At 33.9% G+C, this 20,706-nt stretch overlaps 1 protein-coding gene across 2 annotated transcripts in view; it reads left to right on the plus strand.

Annotated features, from left to right (window-relative positions):
* LOC129791322 (leucine-rich repeat-containing protein 24) overlaps positions 1 to 20,706 on the plus strand; it is a 125,768-nt gene that overhangs the window by 77,631 nt on the left and 27,431 nt on the right. The gene's annotated exons all lie outside the window — the stretch shown is intronic.

Raw genomic sequence — 20,706 nt, forward strand, 5'->3', positions numbered from 1 at the left:
AATAAAATTACTTATAAACTTTTCTCTGCCTGCCAGACTTCTTCTACCAATTCCCTGGCTACGCGAAAGGGGAAGAGGAGTGGGTGAGAAAAAAACGGACTTCCTTGGTGGAAAATTGGTCGTAGAATTGGTGAATAAATTGCTCATTTTCCCAGCACCAGTGGGAAATATTGTGTATGGCGGGGGTGTGTGTTGAGAATTAAAAAGGACTCAACGGAGGGACTTTTTGTAAGCAAAAAGCAGAAGAAAAAACAAAATACACAGCAGTAGATGTCCTCTGTGCCAGATACCAAAAAGCCACTAATGATGTGATGATGACGGTGGCGGGCTTCTAAATGAAGTGGAAATGATGTTAATTGTTATTCCAGTAGTGTTATTTCCCCCCAAGAGTGCGACAGAGTTAACTTTATATTTTGTGACGGTGTGGAAGCTTTCTTCTTGCTATCTTTTAGTGGTTTTAAAAAGCTTTACTTATGGCACACAGAGTGGAAGGATCAAAAAAGTGGTGTGGGTGTCCCCACCCCGAAAGTTGTTGAAGGGAAAATTTAGGAAAAGCACACTAAAGGGAAGTTTCTACACTTGCAATAAACATTAACTCGTATTCTCGGGAAGAGAGAGAGGGCCTAGCAAAGGGTGCGGGCTCGCAGTGAAATATTGTGGTCAAACTGGAATTTCTCCGGGGGTTGTGGAAAAGTTAATAAACTCAACCAGATTCCTAATTATTTATCTAACTAAAGTACTTATAAAAGTTCTTGGGAGAAATTTTCAAAGCTTCTGAGAACCCTATTTAAATGGCTGAGAATTTAAATATTTAAATTTCTCATCTTGTGAACTTACTAAAGAAGGTGGTAGAAGGAGAAAGAGAGAGAGAGGGAGTGGGAAATTTTGTAAATTTATGTTTATGATGAAAATCTTGAAAATATGGTTGTATGTTTGGGAGAATTTTGCTCTTTAGTATTCCTTTGCTATCTCTAAAGGAAGTCTGGACTTTTTAAGGGATAGAACTAACTAATTACTCCATCACCTAGTGGAGTATAATAATGTAAAGTTAATCAAACAGAATATACATAAATTAAAAGCATTAAATCATATTTTGCTGAATTTTCCGGCACCACTTGTTCCTCGATGAAAATCCTTAAAGAATTAAGGCAAAATTTTAAAAGTTCTTCCATTCGAAAAATTCCTAATCATAATCACAATATTTCTTCATAGTTTGATTCACAATATAATAATTAAACTTTTCAAAAACTTTTTCAATTTTTATATTAATGAATCATTAAATAAAGTTTCTATGCAAAATAAGACATTTCACAACATAAATGATCTTAATTTTCTATTTCATTTCCAATTTTATTATCAAATTTTCTCACTCCTTCTCACACAAAATTTTATTATTTCTATGTGGTTGAAAATTGAGAAAGAAATTATTTTTTATATTTATATTTTATGCAAAAGATATCTTCGTAAGGAGATCTTTTGCAATTTTCAATGTTGTGAATTGAGGAAGTTCACTTGTATAAATTTTCAAAACTTTTCTCCATTTGTGGTTTGGATTCAGTGATGGGAAAATCCACAATTTTTAGTTTCTCATGACTTTACCTATATAGACTATATAGGTACATATAGAGAAATTCTAGCAATATGTATTGTATATAAGAATTCCTGAAGAATCCATCGGAATTGAGCTTCTTTCGAACCAATGCACCACGAGAAACTGTTGAAAGTTTATCCCATTTCTTTTGTTGATCCACAGTAAACTTCATCTATTGAGTGTTCTTTGGAATAGAGACTCTGTGGTGGTGCAACCCCCACAGACACTGCTGGCATTGCCAAAATATAGGATTCTACGTGAAAATTCACCGCGCAGTGTTGGGTAAAAGAAATTGAATACACATAGCAAAAGTTTGAGGAAAAGCTCAAAAGTCCGTTGGGCAAACATTAGCATACTTCCACCAATACATCTCTGTGTAAATTTAATTTCGCATGAATTTGTACCCTTAACCATTAAATTATCATTGCTCCACACCGTCATAAAGCTACTTTGCAAATTTATCTATTTTGTTTATCCGGAATTTGCAAATTCTCACCCCCAACCCGAAAGCTCTCACATGATAAAGGTGAATATTTTAGAATTTGAAATTTAATGTGAAAATTCCATTGGTTGAAATAAACCACGGCACTACACGACTCTATTTGGGATTTAATTCCATCGTAGGGATCATTAAAATTTATTAGACAATTAATCGGTGACAAAGTAAGTATAATTGTCAACTTATTCATCATTTTAATGACTAGAATTTCGTATTCATCACATTCACAGCAATAAAACTATAAATTGGCATTGCTGCATGAAGTTTGATCGCTGTTGGGAGAACTTTCATTAAATGAACGAGTATTTTCCCAAAGGGGATACTCACAGTGATAATTATTTGTACACAAGTTCATAAAATTCTTAATATTCTCATATTTTATTGAATTTTAATGGTGTACAAGTGACGAAGAAAATCGTTAATTTTGGGGAATGAAAATTTTCAAAAAAATAAAATATAAAATGAATATTTTCATTAATTTTCTTATGCTCAAATTTGAAATTTCAGGTTTTTTTAAGCTTCAACATTCTCTATATTTTATCCCCGAAGCTTTGTGAAATAATTCCCAAAAATAAATTCCCTAAATTAATATAAAATACTACATAAACCATGTTGAGGGAGAAAATGAATTTTCATTGACAACCCTTCGGGAGTTGTGACACTATTTGTCTGTGTTTGGGTGAGGATAAATAAAAGGCGCACACGGAAGTGGAAATCAGGATGATGTAGCGTGACGGGGAGGGAGGAGGTGTACTCTGGTAATCCCCCCACAGAGAGAGAGAGCGCAGTGCTGTCAACCAAATAAATTCCCCATACACGCTCGCGTTTCTTCCGCCACCAAATCCCTGATTTTGAGGGTTGCAGCGATGGGCAAATAAAGAGGATTTCATCTGCCGCAGGCATTTTTCCCCCATTGCACGTGGAAAGTGGCAGTGAGAATGTTTTTCAGGCCAGGCGTGAGAGGGTTATGGGGCGGAGGGGGGGAGGTAGAGTAGGGGGCGAGGATTGAAATTGAAAACTTCATCTTCCAATTTACGTTGTTGTATTGGAAATCGCGCACAAAATGGCATCATTACGAATGCGAGTGTGGCTTGGAAGAAGAAACCCCATGGAATGCAACCACACTGCATCGCGTCTTCGTTATGGAGCGGAAAATATACATGGGGATTTTCACCGCAGGAAAACACATAGAAATGAAATGGAACTCCATTTTCCCGAAAATGGAGGAGGTGGAGATTTGAGAGGAATTTTAAATAAGGAGCGCACCTCGGGTGGGTTTCACTAAATCGCAGCGGCACCATATATACCACCCACCCCCCTATATGGGAATCGAATATAGAGAACTCATAAATCCCTTCTGCACAATTGCTAGAGAGAGCGAATTCCCATCAAATTCTTCAGTCAATGCAAATGAAACTACATAGGTTAGTGAAAAGGAAGAAAAGGTGAAAATCGATTTGCAAATTGTTATTGCTTCTGCATATTTTTGCCTATGAAATTTTGGATATTTTTATCGGGTGAAAATTATGGGAAATATTGGGGAGGAAATTATCATTTGGATTTTATTTATTCTAAATTCCTGTTTAAATTTAAAGTATGTTAGTTTTTATTCTATTTAAATAAAATAGTTTAGAGTAATATTTTACACAAAAATGATTTTTTTTTCTTTTAAATAATAGGGGCCCTCACTCTGTGACAGTGCTTATGTAATCTTTACGCATTTGTGCAATAGCTGAAAAACCGATTAAAAAAAATCCTGATTTTCCGTCTATGAGAGGGATTGTTACAAAATTTCTTTACATTTTAAAATATTTTTTCTTTTTTCCATTTTCATCAGATATTTGAGATAATTTGGAAATATTTAATCACAAAAACGAAAAAAATCTATTTTTTCTGAAAAGTCAATAGAAAATGATGACCTTCTTTTAACAGATTAATAAAATTAAATTTTAATAAAAATTCAAGAAAGAATATTTAACCCTGACGCGTCTATTGTGTCATACATAGATCCAAATGTGAAACATTTTATTTTTTCAAATTTTACTTAATTTAATTTTTTTTCCAACTTAGAAAAGCATTAAATTTACGTAAATTAGGCCAAAGATGACGTTCTGACTGAGAAATGTTTTCTGAGAACATCCATAGAATAAATATTGCGATAAAAGGAGCGAATGTGTTCTATGTTTCTATATTTCATGCGGACGTGAAAGGGTTAACTTATCAATTAAAAAAACATTAAAAAGTTATAAAAAGAATTTATTATTTATATGATGATTAGAAATTCAATCTATGCGCTTTTCTAATTTAATTCACACACAACTTTTAACTTAATTTAACCCAAAAAACACTAAACACCCTTTATTGTTGAATTTACAACGGATTGTTAATCCTGCCTTGTCCAATTTCAGTTTCAACCCTAAACCCCGCCCTTCATTGCGTTGAACTTGATGAATATTTTAAGTATGCAAAAAGTTAAGAATTTTTGGCCAATAAATTCTTGGGAACATCTTAAAATTCTCATTAAGTTTTCAGTGGTTGTTTTTCGTCAGAGATAGAGCCGCGCTATCTCAGGTAAATCGCTGATGTTTCTAACCTGGGTGTGTGTATATAGGGACACAGTACATGGATGGCGTACCCGCCTTCCATTTATATTCTATTTAGTCGTGGTGTTTGCCCAACACGGCGTGCCATTCAACCCCAAAAAGCTCCGCATGAATTTCCTTCTCCTCCATATACAAAATTCGAATGGAAAGAGAATGTATTATAGTTGGGTAAACACAAAAGCACCCAGGGAAGGGTGTTTATTGAATAAGATGTCTCCACTGCTTCTCCGCGCATTTTCAATATGCGAGAAATTAATTTTGCACCCGCGCAAATTTGCAATGACGGAGCCACATGATATAAATACTTAAAACATAGTGTATGAGTAGAACCCCCCATCCCCCCATCTCCATAAGGCATGACCTGCAATATAAAGTGATGCAATAATTTTCAACTAACAAGACATACACCCCTCCACTCTCCTGAACAAATTCATGCTTTCGCAAAAGGGGATGAGAAATGGCAAGTTTTTGTGTCGCGACATATCTCGAATCTTGATTTATTCATTTAAAGAAAATTTATAGTCTCCATGAATTTCTAATGTAAATTTATGTATTTCAGAGGGTACAAGGAGCATGAAAAAAAACGGAGACTTCACCGCTATTATGTTGTGCTCATTTTTGAAAAGGAACCTCTCTCTCCTTTTTTGTGTGTATGTGAAGAAAATAGGAAGAAAAAGGAATTGCGAGGAATTGTTCTGCATAAACAATACTCTTTACGTTCATTTCGTTTCATATTCCTTTTGACACGGCACCTGAAACAATATCCGGTCATACAGTCTCATATTTACACTCTGAGAAACTTTCGAGGTCTATTCATACAGCAAATGATTTATTTAAATAGTTTTTTTTCTTTTTATTTAGTAAAAAAAAACTTCTAGAATAACTAGAAAAAAATTCAAATAATCGTTAAAGGAGTTTATTCATTTTTATGGTTGCGTGAAAATAGTAAAAAATTATATAGAAAACTCTAAAATATAATACTTTAAGAGATTTTTTTTTAAATTTATCTCTTTACGTCATTTGTCGTAGTATTTATCGTAGAATTCTCAGAAAATGTACACTGTTATCAAAAAGTTTCTGGGAAAAACAAAAATGGAGTATTTTTATGGCCAATTTCAAGTGGCAATATCTCCAGCTGTGGTTAACCGATTTTCAAAAATTTACCAGTTTTGGAAAGGTGAGAAATATACCTTTCCAAAACTGGTAATTTTTTGAAAGTCGGTTGACCACAGCCGGAGATATAGCTATTTGAAATTTTCCTTCGAAAATACTTTATTTTTGTATGATTGTAACGATTACTTATTTACATACTCTACAATGTTGCTAAATAGTCTTGAGGGCCCCTAAATAAAGAAACTCCTTTAGTTTCTCACCCTAAAATACATAATTTAAGGAGCACCAGATTTTCCATAATTTTTTCTCTGAGTGTATTAAATATGTCGCTTATTTTCACAGAGAATTTTGTAAGAAAATATATTTCTATTCCCATTACCTTACACCCCAATTTACCATCACGCTTCATTCTCTAAAGGGTGTACGTACGTACATTCTGCGATATTTGAAAAATGTTTCGCGCATAGAATTAATTTTTTTTTCGACTAATGTCACTCTGAGTGAAGTGTTGGTGAATTAGAGTGATTTAAATGTGTTGAGAGCGAGAGAAAAAAAAAAGGTTTTACAAATGATCATCAACAAATTGTGAACATATTTCACCCCCGCATGGTCTCTTCATTATCATTAAGAGCAGCTGGTGAGGAAATTTGGGAGATTATGTGGAGTGGAAAATGGGGTGTGTATGTGGAAAGGCCTATTAATTTGCTGAATTTTCCACATCACTTGGTAATCTAAACTGAAAGCTCGCGCGTAGTATGGGGGACAAGCATTGAGAGGGACTTTTTTTGCACAGTATCCCATCCCGCCAGTCTTTCTGCCGAGTCGCCAGGTCTTTTGTGTGTCTGATTCCACAAATTTTTCCACGACTTTTATCAAGCTGTGTGAGTTCACAGGGATTTTGAGGATTGCTTTAAGAGCGGGGGCGTTTATGTGGTGTAAAATTGGTGACATCCAAAAAGGAGCTTCTTGAAATTTTGTGTTTATTTTGCGATTTTTTCTTGCCACCATATTCATTCTCTCAGTCATTTGGAAGACGTACAGAAAAGAAGAAAAATAGAAGGGATCGCATTGTATTTTCCCAAAAACATAAAAATCTCTCTTTCAATCATAAATCACAGTTGAGAAAAAAATCTTCCAAACGTATGTGGAGGGTTTGACGAAGAAAAATTGATGACTTGTGCACACACACATAATATATTATAAAGGCAAATCCCTAATTTTGCTTAACAGATTTTGCAAAAGAATTCCAAATTGTGTGGTTTACACTACACCCCACATTCCACCACTCCCTCCCCCGAGGGCTTCATCCAAGGCGTCATTATTCTTATGAGAATTATGATAAACGTGAGAAAAAAAAGTATTCGCCTTATTGAAGAAAATTCTCACCAATTTCCCACAACCCCACCACAGATGGGACATGGCATTTAAATCAGGCATCATCTTGCCTTCAATAGCAATTGACGATGTATAGGACAACACTGTGCAAAAAGCACAGAAGAGTGGAGAAAAAAAGCCAAGCCGAGTGATTGTGGAAATGAATCTGCCATACACCATTTTCCGAGGAAGGCTCAAAAACGAATATAACGTCCATTGTCATGCTAAATTTTAGCACAAAAATATTTTCATTTCATTCTCATTCAATCAATTCCAATTTTCTACGAGACCGGGGATGTTTGTCACTCTCTACATTTCCGTGAGCATCCGTATTTTTTTACGTGAATAATCAAAATCACAATATGTTGGTTTTATTTGCATGAAAAAAAGACAGAATGTTTATCAATGGGAAAAATGCAATTTGAAAAGTTAAATCACGTTAAATCTGATGTACATACAGTATTTGTCAATTACCCCCTCTGTGAGGGAGTATCTATCGCTTAATCGAACTACAGGCTATATCCAGGTGACTAATAGGATTATCCTAAGCCGTTTAGGTAAATGCTGAATAATACCGATTAAGGTAATTAATTGAGAGAACTTGAAAACAATTATATATATTGCAAATTTACACAGAACGTAACAATTGAATTTGGAATAACATTTTGAGAGCGCCAAGAACAATAAATATTGGCGATTTCTGTTAATCAAAGCTTTTAGCTGTGTTTCAGCATTTGCTATATAGGTTCATACATAATTCACGAAATATCGAATGATTTTGAAAACGTTATAAGTGTATTTTATGATTCAGCAGGACATACAAAAAAGGATTGATGAGCTTTCACGTTATTTTTAGTTCCATTAAATTTACAAAATAATTCCCACATTAACTTTACTTAACCTGATTTCCAGTGTCCTCGTTTAGCTCCCTGGCATGTAAGGGCACTCTCGAAGGGATGAAATTTTAATGCAAGCTGATGGAAAACTGTTTTTCGTGTTAAATTAAAGGGATAAAAACTGACCGAGGAAGATTTTCTACATATCAATAAACATCGTTTTATTCAATTTTCATGCTTAATAATTTTAAGGAATTATACCCTTTATTTTCCCTTAAATTTGGGGATTCGAAAACTTGAATTAAGGCTTGAATGAAATCATGTTAATGAGTAACAATGAGGGATAATTTATTCTTACCAATCCCTCAATTAATATTAAATTCTTGATTAAATCTAAAATTCATGATCATAGAATAATTTGCTAAAAGACTTTAATCGAATTTCTTTAAACGAAAATCTTTGAATAAACATTTAAAGCTTAGAAAATGAAACATTTAAATCAGATTTAGTAAACCCGTGAATTTTTTTTGTTGACTTTGAGTGCATAAAAGTCAAACAGATTCAGTAAAAAAAAAGTTTTAGAACTTCTTATGAAAAAATTTCAAGAATTTTAGTTCAAAATTGACTTTGCTAGACAATTTTGAAATCATGATTTGGTGATGAATTCAAAAAATTCTTAAGCATATCCAGGTTAAATCGCAAATCTGTTGTAGTTCTATTTAATTAAAATCGACGCTCCAGAAGATTATGAACCATACTCCTGTGTTAAAAGCCAGCAATATGGTTCATAATCTTCGGGCACGTCGTAATGTAATTTTTCTTTGGACATGAATCTAATCTAATCTAATCAAAAATCGATAATTCCAAAATTAAGCAAGAATGAAATATTAGCAATAATCTTCTTTTATATGCATCAGAGATCATTTTGGATTAAAACGATTAAAAGCAAAGAGCACCCTCAATTGTATCACATGCTTACTATATATACATACATATAGATATGTATTGGTTAATTGGCTCTATCGAATGTACATTTTAGTTGCAATGATATTAATTGGTGGGATAGCACAAAATATTTGCAATTTGCAGTGTTGTGCAATTATGTCATCCCCTAAATTTCACAGGACTCCCATTCATTTATTCTGAGTCAGTCAACTGCGAAGCACTGCTAAATATCCCTAATACGGCAACACTGCAATATGGATATTGCATGCAATTAATTATAAACTTCCTGCGTCCTCTCTTTTTGTTATTTTCCCGTGATTTAACCTAATTTTTTCCATACTAACCTGAAAATTCCTCTATTCAATTTAACACACATAATTTCCATTCAAATTTCCCAAATACATTCAATTATATTGTTCTGGAGTTTAGTCGAATTTCCACGGAGAGACTAATGAAAATATGAAAATTCAATAATATTAAATTCCACAAAAAATGTACAAGAATTTTCACAGAGAAAAGCTCTTTATTATTTTGTTATTTATTTTGTTGTATTCAAAGCTCTCTACACATTTTGCGTGTTTTTCAATGGATTTCTCTGTGAGCTACTATCGCATAAATCCTTTTTCTAAGATGAGGATGATTTTCTTTATCTTCCCGTTTTCAGCACAAAAAAAACATCTTTTGTAACTCTTGTGTGACTTGCTAAGCTGAAGTACTCTCCGTAATTGATTTGTTTGATTTCAACAAGAAGAAAAAAAAACCTTCAACGTTGTCCTTTCAAGACATGGAAAAGTTCTTTATCCTGTTTGAATAAGACGAACGGGGACTGTGTTCTTTTTAACCTAAATATTGATGGAAAAAATCCAAATTTAATTAATTGAAGCGAAGAAAAAGACAAGCTCCAAATGGCTCCAAATTGATTCTTCAAGTCATTCTACAACGTCAAATATTTTTCATTGATAAATATCTTGATTTTTTTGATGGGAGAAAGATTTGAGAAAAAACTGGAAAAACACATTTATAGAGAAAATTTTCTTTTAAATTCCTTCACATCATAATTCCTTTATTTCTCTTGACTTTTTCATGGGAAAAAAATTCTGGAAAATGTTAAACTTATCGCTATGTCAAGAAATATCGTTCACTATGTCAATTTTGCAAAATTGTACAAGAAATACTCACGTACAAGCTCACGTATACTATTTTATGCATTCAAAGCATGAGGTTATTGTAAAATATCGAAGTGCAGCCGTATCGTAAATTCACATTTTATTCTCAACCCCCTCTTTTCACATTTCCCGCCCCCCAAACTCCCTCTTTCGGGGAAATCATTTTCTTGTGACGCCTTTCCCAAGAGATCAGAAGCATTTTTGCTCAATTGCTCAACTATATTGAGTTTGGAATAGAGACCGAAGTTAGTCGAGTTGAAGTCGCGACTAGTGACTAGTCGATGGATTTTCTTGAGTCGTCGTCGTTGATCAATTTTGTCGACTAGTCGTAAGTCGTCGTAGTCGATCTCAAGTCGACTCAAAGTCGACTAGTGCTCAAAAAATAATAATAATTTGATCATTTTTAGTTTTTTAATTTATGAAAAACCTCAAAATTTCTTATGATTTAAAAATACAATTTACCTCTAAAAAAACTTTTTTATAATAAGTTAATTTTAAGCGCAAAGTGCGCTTTGAAGAGAAAATATTTTTTTTTCTTTTCAACTTATTTTATAAAAAGTTAATGCCAAACGCGTAACAGTTGACGAAGAAACAATCTTTCTTAAAATCCTTTTCTAACAAAGAAACGTTACAACTTCAGTAAAATATTTGAACTGGAGTTTCACTCTAAATGTGTTAAAATAATATTTAATTGAGCGCTAGTTATTCAAGGTAGTTAGAAATACAGCAATCAAAATTCAATATTATTTTAATTATTTTTAGTACAACTCCGATTCTTTATAATTAACACAAGTTCATCTTTTTAAGTAAATGTTTCGCAATACAATTAGACTGATTTCTGCAATCTTAAGAAATTCAAGGTGAAATTCACTAAAAGTAAATCTGTCATAAAAAACTCAATTCAAACTCAAAAATCTTTTTTTGTATCTAAAATTGGATTTTGTCTGCCGACAAAATCCAGAATATCTTATTATAACCAGGATTTTGTCTGCCGACAAAATCCAGAATATCTTATTATAACCAGGATTTTGTCTGCCGACAAAATCCAGAATATCTTATTATAACCAGGATTTTGTCTGCCGACAAAATCCAGAATATCTTAATATAACCTGGATTTTGTCTGCCGACAAAATCCAGAATATCTTAATATAACCAGGAATATCTTAATATAACCTGGATTTTGTCTGCCGACAAAATCCAGAATATCTTATTATAACCAGGATTTTGTCTGCCGACAAAATCCAGAATATCTTATTATAACCAGGATTTTGTCTGCCGACAAAATCCAGAATATCTTAATATAACCTGGATTTTGTCTGCCGACAAAATCCGGAATATCTTAATATAACCTGGATTTTGTCTGCCGACAAAATCCAGAATATCTTAATATAACCTGGATTTTGTCTGCCGACAAAATCCAGAATATCTTAATATAACCTGGATTTTGTCTGCCGACAAAATCCAGAATATCTTATTATAACCAGGATTTTGTCTGCCGACAAAATCCAGAATATCTTAATATAACCAGGATTTTGTCTGCCGACAAAATCCAGAATATCTTATTATAACCAGGATTTTGTCTGCCGACAAAATCCAGAATATCTTATTATAACCAGGATTTTGTCTGCCGACAAAATCCAGAATATCTTATTATAACCAGGATTTTGTCGGCAGACAAAATCCAGAATATCTTATTATAACCAGGATTTTGTCTGCCGACAAAATCCAGAATATCTTATTATAACCAGGATTTTGTCTGCCGACAAAATCCAGAATATCTTAATATAACCTGGATTTTGTCTGCCGACAAAATCCAGAATATCTTAATATAACCAGGATTTTGTCTGCCGACAAAATCCAGAATATCTTAATATAACCAGGATTTTGTCTGCCGACAAAATCCAGAATATCTTATTATAACCAGGATTTTGTCTGCCGACAAAATCCAGAATATCTTATTATAACCAGGATTTTGTCGGCAGACAAAATCCAGAATATCTTATTATAACCAGGATTTTGTCTGCCGACAAAATCCAGAATATCTTATTATAACCAGGATTTTGTCTGCCGACAAAATCCAGAATATCTTATTATAACCAGGATTTTGTCTGCCGACAAAATCCAGAATATCTTATTATAACCAGGATTTTGTCTGCCGACAAAATCCAGAATATCTTATTATAACCAGGATTTTGTCTGCCGACAAAATCCAGAATATCTTAATATAACCAGGATTTTGTCTGCCGACAAAATCCAGAATATCTTATTATAACCAGGATTTTGTCTGCCGACAAAATCCAGAATATCTTATTATAACCAGGATTTTGTCTGCCGACAAAATCCAGAATATCTTATTATAACCAGGATTTTGTCTGCCGACAAAATCCAGAATATCTTATTATAACCAGGATTTTGTCTGCCGACAAAATCCAGAATATCTTATTATAACCAGGATTTTGTCTGCCGACAAAATCCAGAATATCTTATTATAACCAGGATTTTGTCTGCCGACAAAATCCAGAATATCTTAATATAACCAGGATTTTGTCTGCCGACAAAATCCAGAATATCTTATTATAACCAGGATTTTGTCTGCCGACAAAATCCAGAATATCTTATTATAACCAGGATTTTGTCTGCCGACAAAATCCAGAATATCTTATTATAACCAGGATTTTGTCTGCCGACAAAATCCAGAATATCTTATTATAACCAGGATTTTGTCTGCCGACAAAATCCAGAATATCTTATTATAACCAGGATTTTGTCTGCCGACAAAATCCAGAATATCTTATTATAACCAGGATTTTGTCTGCCGACAAAATCCAGAATATCTTATTATAACCAGGATTTTGTCTGCCGACAAAATCCAGAATATCTTATTATAACCAGGATTTTGTCTGCCGACAAAATCCAGAATATCTTAATATAACCAGGATTTTGTCTGCCGACAAAATCCAGAATATCTTATTATAACCAGGATTTTGTCTGCCGACAAAATCCAGAATATCTTAATATAACCTGGATTTTGTCTGCCGACAAAATCCAGAATATCTTAATATAACCAGGATTTTGTCTGCCGACAAAATCCAGAATATCTTAATATAACCAGGATTTTGTCTGCCGACAAAATCCAGAATATCTTATTATAACCAGGATTTTGTCTGCCGACAAAATCCAGAATATCTTATTATAACCAGGATTTTGTCGGCAGACAAAATCCAGAATATCTTATTATAACCAGGATTTTGTCTGCCGACAAAATCCAGAATATCTTATTATAACCAGGATTTTGTCTGCCGACAAAATCCAGAATATCTTATTATAACCAGGATTTTGTCTGCCGACAAAATCCAGAATATCTTATTATAACCAGGATTTTGTCTGCCGACAAAATCCAGAATATCTTATTATAACCAGGATTTTGTCTGCCGACAAAATCCAGAATATCTTAATATAACCAGGATTTTGTCTGCCGACAAAATCCAGAATATCTTATTATAACCAGGATTTTGTCTGCCGACAAAATCCAGAATATCTTATTATTTTTATTCTTTTTTTTTTAATTATGCGAAATTTGATTGTTTCATCGAATAACTCTTCCCATACAAAATTTGGTACTCCTTAATTTGGCTAAAAGCATATTAAATAAATATTATGATCATACTCATTCTTTCAGAAATATATTTTTTATTAAAAGCTTCCTTATGAGCTTCATTGTAACTCTCTTCGGAGTTTTGTGCAAATTTAAGAAAAACCTATTTCTAGAGCTTTCAGAGCTTCATTATGCCATTCTCTAGGGTAAAAAAAATAGAATCCAAAAAAAGCTCCTGAACATTCCAAAAAAAATGTGATAAAAAAAACAAATTAAACATTTAAATTAATTGAAAATTCTTAATACTGCCTCAAAAGTATTGAATTTTTCGCAAAATAAGAAAATTCTTGCCGTGAAATGAGCTCAATAGACCTCTTGATACACTCAAAGAAGTATATATTGACTACTTTAGAACACAAAAATAATGTTTAAAATGAAACTGATGGCCCCTACAACATATCAAAATTTCAGCCCTCTAGCTATAATAGCGGCTGAGATATAGCGAAAACAAAATTTTGAGGTTATTCAAAATGGCGGACGGGGGGGTGGGGGGGGTGGATTTGACCTCATAATCGGATGTCTTCCGGTCGATATTTAAACTTTGCCGTTTACCGCAAGTCTCTATCTATCACCGTTCTCTTGCAATTTAGCGTTAGGTTCCGGCCGGCCGGACGGACGGACGGACGGACGGACGGCCGGAAAATTTTTTTTTGGCGCATACGTTTTTTGGAATGTGGGGACCCTAATTCGTGCTCATCCCAAGTTTGAGCCCGATCTGACGACTTTCGATTTTGCTCGGTACACAAAAGCTGTGTCTGAAAGAAACACAGCTAAAATATTTAATTATAAACTTTATGCTCTGTATAAAAAATTTTGTGTAATTTTCCTCTATAAGTCGACTAAGTCGTTGAGTCGTCGTCGACTTATGCTCGACTGACTAACTCGACTTAGTCGTCGAAGTCGATGCAAACTTTGCATCAAGTCGTCGTCGACGAAAAGTCCATCGACTTCGGTCTCTAGTTTGGAAGCTTTCTTTGTGTATGTGTATGTGCTAAAATGAGGAAATAGGAAGGATTGTGGGGGAAAATAAAATTTTCCATCTATTGCTGACTATCCAATTGATAGAACGATTTGAAAAAATCGAATTTAATAAAATGATAACGATTTTCTTCTGACTAGATGCGAAATTTGCCTATTTAAAGATTTTAATATATTTAAATAAAATAAAATAATCACAGCAGATTAATCTTATAAAAAACTCCAAAAGTTCTTTTATAAAAATAATTTAGAACCCATTTCACAATTACCACGCTCATCTCGCATAGAGATCCGAAGCATTTTTTTTAACTACCCACCCCGTATGAAGGGGAAGAGCTTTTGGGGTGGGTTTGGTTATTCATGTGAGTGATATGAAAAAGACTGGAGATTTATTTCATGCGCTGACACAGCACCATATTTCGAAATGCAACACTCTTCCGCGTTCAATATATGGTTTTTCCGCGTACATTGGCTGCACTGGGAACGTCATTTAAGTGCTAGATTATTACCTTTTTGTCACTGGAATCCTGCAGCTGATCATTATATACGAGTGATGACATTGCGGGGAAGATAATTTATTTTCACAGAGAACTGAGAGAGGAAGAACAACAGTGTAATTATGAGAGATGCTAGTAATCAATTAAATCAAAAATTGACAGTGATTTTGTCCCGCTTAATTAAACGGGGTGATTTATAATTATAGCACCATCCACCACTTTTCCGCGCAAAAATTCTCTTCCTCCCCAATTCGGGGGGTGCGATTGAACACTGAAAAAAAATCGATTACCTAAATTGAGATTAAAAATGAAAATTTCATCCCATACTTTGCCTTTCCCACACTTCCAATTACCAATCTCATTTGCAATTGAAAGATATTTTCCTGGTTTTGGACTTTTTTTCTCTCTCGTCTTCTCAACAGTACACGCTCCGTCAACTCTCTCCATGGTGACGAAGCTTCTATCTGCGAAAAATTAATTAGAAATGGTATGGACAGTGGTTGTAGGCGGGTGGTGGGAGATTGATGGAAATTTTCCACGTACATTAATATTAATCTGCTATACTATAGCCCGTAGGAGTCCTACGCCTCATTTAGGGCTCGGGATAAAAAGTTAAATGAAGTCTAATTGAAAATATCACATTCTACTTCGTGTTCAGAAATTTAACGATGAAATTATATATACTACATACATATAGCCATGGTCCCACTCTCATTTTTCAAGCGGAAACAAGGAGAAAAAGCTCTGTGAGAGGGAGAGAGAGTGAAAAAAAAGTCACCATTTCGGCAATGATACTTTTGCCAAAAGCTCTGCCGAACAGCAATTTTCTCCAGCACAATGAGGAATTAATTTAACTCATCCCCGGCATTTTATTCTGGGGGAGAGGAAGGGAATGTATAAATGTCATTGTTTGTTCTTCTGAATAAATCTCTTTATATCACTCAGCGGGGTGGAAGATGTATACACAAAAGCTCTCGAATCTGAAAAGCTTTCCCTTTTGCCCAAAAACCGCAACTGGGAGAAATATTTACTTATGGCGTGCTGTAAATACTTGCAGCAATATGGGGACAAATTGCTTTTGCCCAAAAAGGAAATTTTAAACAGGGGGGATGGTAGAATAAAAATAAATAAGCAATCTCTCACAAGAATCGACGTTCCAAATTCTTTTTTTTTTAATGAAGTACGATTTGATATGTTTGTGCCCAGATGAGAAATTTTAATTTGAAGCCCGAGAAAAAATTTGAATATAATGACTTTTTTTAATGGATTATACCATTTTCTCGGGAAATTTATTTATAAATATTTTAATTTTTATGTACAAATTAATTCCAACAGATTTAGATTAATTTACCTTAACATAAATCAGGTGGAAAAGTTTGTACGATTTGTACTAAATTGCGTCAATCTTGGCTCCCGCACAATAATTTAAATTTATTTAAATTTCAATAATGATGCATAAAGTTACAAATAAGATTATATATCTGTATAACACATCGTTTAATTTGCAAATTAGATATATCTAGATTAACATACAAAACGCAATCTTATAGGCTCAAATGCAATACTCAATAATCATTTTAATTAATTTATTCAATTTCTAAAATTAGTTCAATCTTCAAAATTGGAATCTAAATAGATTTCAGAGCAGTAAGAAAAATTAAATTTAAAAGCTTTGTTTCAGGAGGTCACAATCAGTTCATTCTTAATATGAAAAATAGATAATTACAACAGTTTGAACTTGTTTGAATAAATAATGAATTTTATGGTAGTATGTTATGTAGTATGTAGGATACATACCCTTTCAAAACCATTTATTAGTGAAAATTGGATATAGATACCATAGATTTTCTGGTGAGCAATCAAATCAGTTTATTATTTTAGGAAGTTTGAAATTCATAAGAAAGTTTGGGTCATGACCAAAAGTTTCTTCTCCACAGATTCTCATCTCTGAATTTCCACAATGTTATATATCGAGGATTCAAAGAATGTTGTTTTACATGCACCCAAGGGTGATGGGGGGAACAAATTAAAGTCCATAAACTTTTCAAGTATTCCATCCATATAATTTTAATGATATTTTTCCCTAAAGTTTTTATGCGTTGTATACAATTTTAATGTTTTATTTTGTGGGGGTTTAGTCCGCTTAAAATGAATAACAAATTTACATCACTTTACGATTAACAATAATTTTTTGAGGGAAAAAAATGGAATTTTCATCTTTCTGCATTTATATGATAAACCGTTAATTTGCTCCAAATTGGGTACACGAGTTGAAGCTTTTTCCCGTGGCTTTCCTCGCCCGCCCCCGCCTCATTGGAAATTACGTTGTGTTACACAGAGAAAGTCCGCGGGGCAATATTTTGTACTTTTATTGGATGAAGAAAAAAATAAAAAGGCAAAATATAAATATTTTATACATGGACCTTTTTATTTCCATTTGTAATTCAACCTTGTTTATGGGGGAGTACTCTTTCCCATTTTATGTTCACCCCCTTCGCATTTTTAAGGTTTTATGTTAAACATTCCGCCTGATAAAAAGAGAAGTATTAGGAGGCACAATTACTTTTTTTTATACCATCCAGTTGGAGTTTATACCACCACCGACAAAAGGAAATGAAGAAGAAAAAGTGCTAAGGGCACTTCTCGGATTTCTTACTGCACTCCAGCACGGGATTCATCTAATAGACTCTCACTTTATAGACATATACATACATATTGCCCTTATATGCTTTGTACCCCGAAAGTAGCTCAATTTTTCATTGAAAAGTAAATATGGAAAAAAAACGAGCATCATCATGTTTCATTAAAAAACTTTATTTATACCACAATATGAATGATGGTTAAACATTAGATGGAGTTTTTGATGAAGTTGAGCACACCATGAAGTCAAAATCAATCAGTGAACTTTTATTGTGCCATATAGCGGTTCAATTTAACTTTACCGATATATGTGTGCAGCATATCTTCAATCAGCTGTAAGCATTGATGCCTAAATAATCTATATATTGATTGAAAGGTGCATAATAATGGAGAAAATTGAACATTCTGGTTGTTCATAAACGGAAAATGGGGTGAAATGAATATAATAAACTCTGGCGATTTAATGAGCTTTAGTTATATACCTATGTAGGTAATTGTAGCTATAGGTAGTTAAATATTTTTCTTTGAGTATTTTTATAAGTTTCTTTAAGCGAGAATTCTATCAGAAATCAATCCTTTCAAGCAATTAATTCTAAATATTAAACCTGCAATTACCAAAGTAACAAATTTGATCCTATTCACCCCTGTTTTGGAGGTATTGAATCCGCTGAATTCATTACGACGCCCCATAGAAAAATAATCCATCTCGGTTAGTACAAATAGCCCGGTTGTATGTGAACATGGCACCTGAATTGCATTCCCCACCTCTTTCCCCATAAATGCCACCCTCCTCCCCGGGGAAAAGTTCTGGTTACTGTGACAAAGCATATCCTGGGGGTGCAGTAAAATTCGTTACAATTAATGATACGGCACAGTTCAATATGAGAGTAGGATGCAACTCGCCCAGGAATCAATGGTCACAAAGGGATTTGAGAAATATGAGGCATGCAGATGATGTGGCATCGGAACTCAAAGCTATCAACCGCTTTTATCTTCACAACATATGTATATAATATCGCCCCCCATCCATGGCCCCTTGTATGGTTCAATCCTTGCGGCCTCGTTTCGCTATTTGCTCTGCTGCACACATTTGTGATTTATTGGTCGTAATGCCATTTTCTACTTCTTTACATCTCCTCACGTAGCGTTATGTGGACGCGAAGTGAGATGAAATTGGATTGAGCACATCGCATATTGCAGCAGAGACTTCCCCACATGCTTCGAAGTTGACTTTTTTCTTCGTTGTTGCTGTATTTTTGCCTCCATCCGAGGCTCTTATTAGATTGCTAACAACTTGAGTGTGAATAAGATGCTAACAGATTTGCTGAGTTCGAAGGATGTCACTTTCAGTGGGGTACAAATAAAATCTCTCACTCGGGTACGCAATCCTTGCGCGACACATTTTACCCCCTACCCCATCCCAATGGGGAAGAAAAACAGGACAGATTGCATTGGCAGTGTGTTTTATACCCCATTCCCCAAACATGACGAGACTTTCTTATATATTTTATTTCCTTGCCAAATGTGACATATGTACCAACTATGTAGAGTACTTGCACCGAGCATTGAGCCATTATACCTCTTTTTCTACACATGTGATTTCTCAGCATGTTTTCGGACAAGATAAATTACATTTCCAGAAGAGATTTATTAGGTTAGCCAACTATCTATATTTTTGCATTGATTGCAACTATTTTAAGCAAAAATATTATTAGTGTTTTGCTTATTGCAATAGTTGAACAATCAATTAATTTGTGATTTTGTTCTAATTTGATGAATTTGACGATATTTTCTCTCCATAATTCTTGTAAGAATTTTATGTAATTTTTTGAGAGTTTCTAATTCTTAAATTTTTTCATGAACTTTTAAATAGCTTTCTGATTTCTACAAATCATTCTTACTAAAGATTTTGCATATTTACTTACTAGAAATCAAAAAAAAACTTTAAAGTAAAGTTAGTATCGTAAAAGCTCCAGAAAAGCTCAGAAATAAAATTTTCCCTTTGAGATATATAGCAGGAAAAGTTTAAGGAAAAGTATATAAAATAGAAAACTTCCTACAAAATTGTTCTAATTAGATTTTTTCCTCCCAGGATCAGATAAACTTCTGAAAGTTCTGAAAAAATCTTTTTTTTTTCAACCCCAACATTAATAAATTATTTTTTTTAATTGATCAAAACTTTCCAAACTGTTTAAACGACATAATTTATTTTATGTTTGTTGAAAAAAAATCCACACTATGCTAAATTAGATTAATTACGTGCGAGTTAGAGGCGCTTTTTGATGGCCATTAGTTAATTCAAAAAGCAAATATGCCGCATTTATTGTGAAAATATGCAAATTTCTCATTTAACAACATGACGAGAGTATTTAGGAAAATTTCCCCAAAAATATTTGTCATTTGTGCGGGGCAGCGGGGGTGGAATGAGTGGCCAATTTGCCATCACTTTTCCACAACACTCCTCAGTCAACCCTCACGCAGCCATTGACACAGAAAATTGTCTGTGGGGTGCGTGGCAAGTTCGCTACACAGCATCAAAGTTTCAATAGGGACGTGAGCTGAAGGCGAATAAGCTTGGGGGATGACTTAGTGTCAATTCGTCGGGGGGTTATCTTTGGACAGTTGAGGGTATCTTGTTTGTCGGATGGTGTGAAATGTCGATCTGAATGAGAATCAGGGAGAGAATACGGCGCAGTGTGGTGGGAATAAATCCCATGGCTATGATTCTAACAAGGACAAACTCCATTGGACTCATCGCAACTGACTTTCCCTTTGAACAGAAGGTACCTCCACCTCTCCCTCCCACTTG

This window comes from Lutzomyia longipalpis, chromosome 2 (genome assembly GCF_024334085.1).
Source record: "Lutzomyia longipalpis isolate SR_M1_2022 chromosome 2, ASM2433408v1".
NCBI classification, from domain to species: Eukaryota; Metazoa; Arthropoda; class Insecta; order Diptera; family Psychodidae; genus Lutzomyia; species Lutzomyia longipalpis.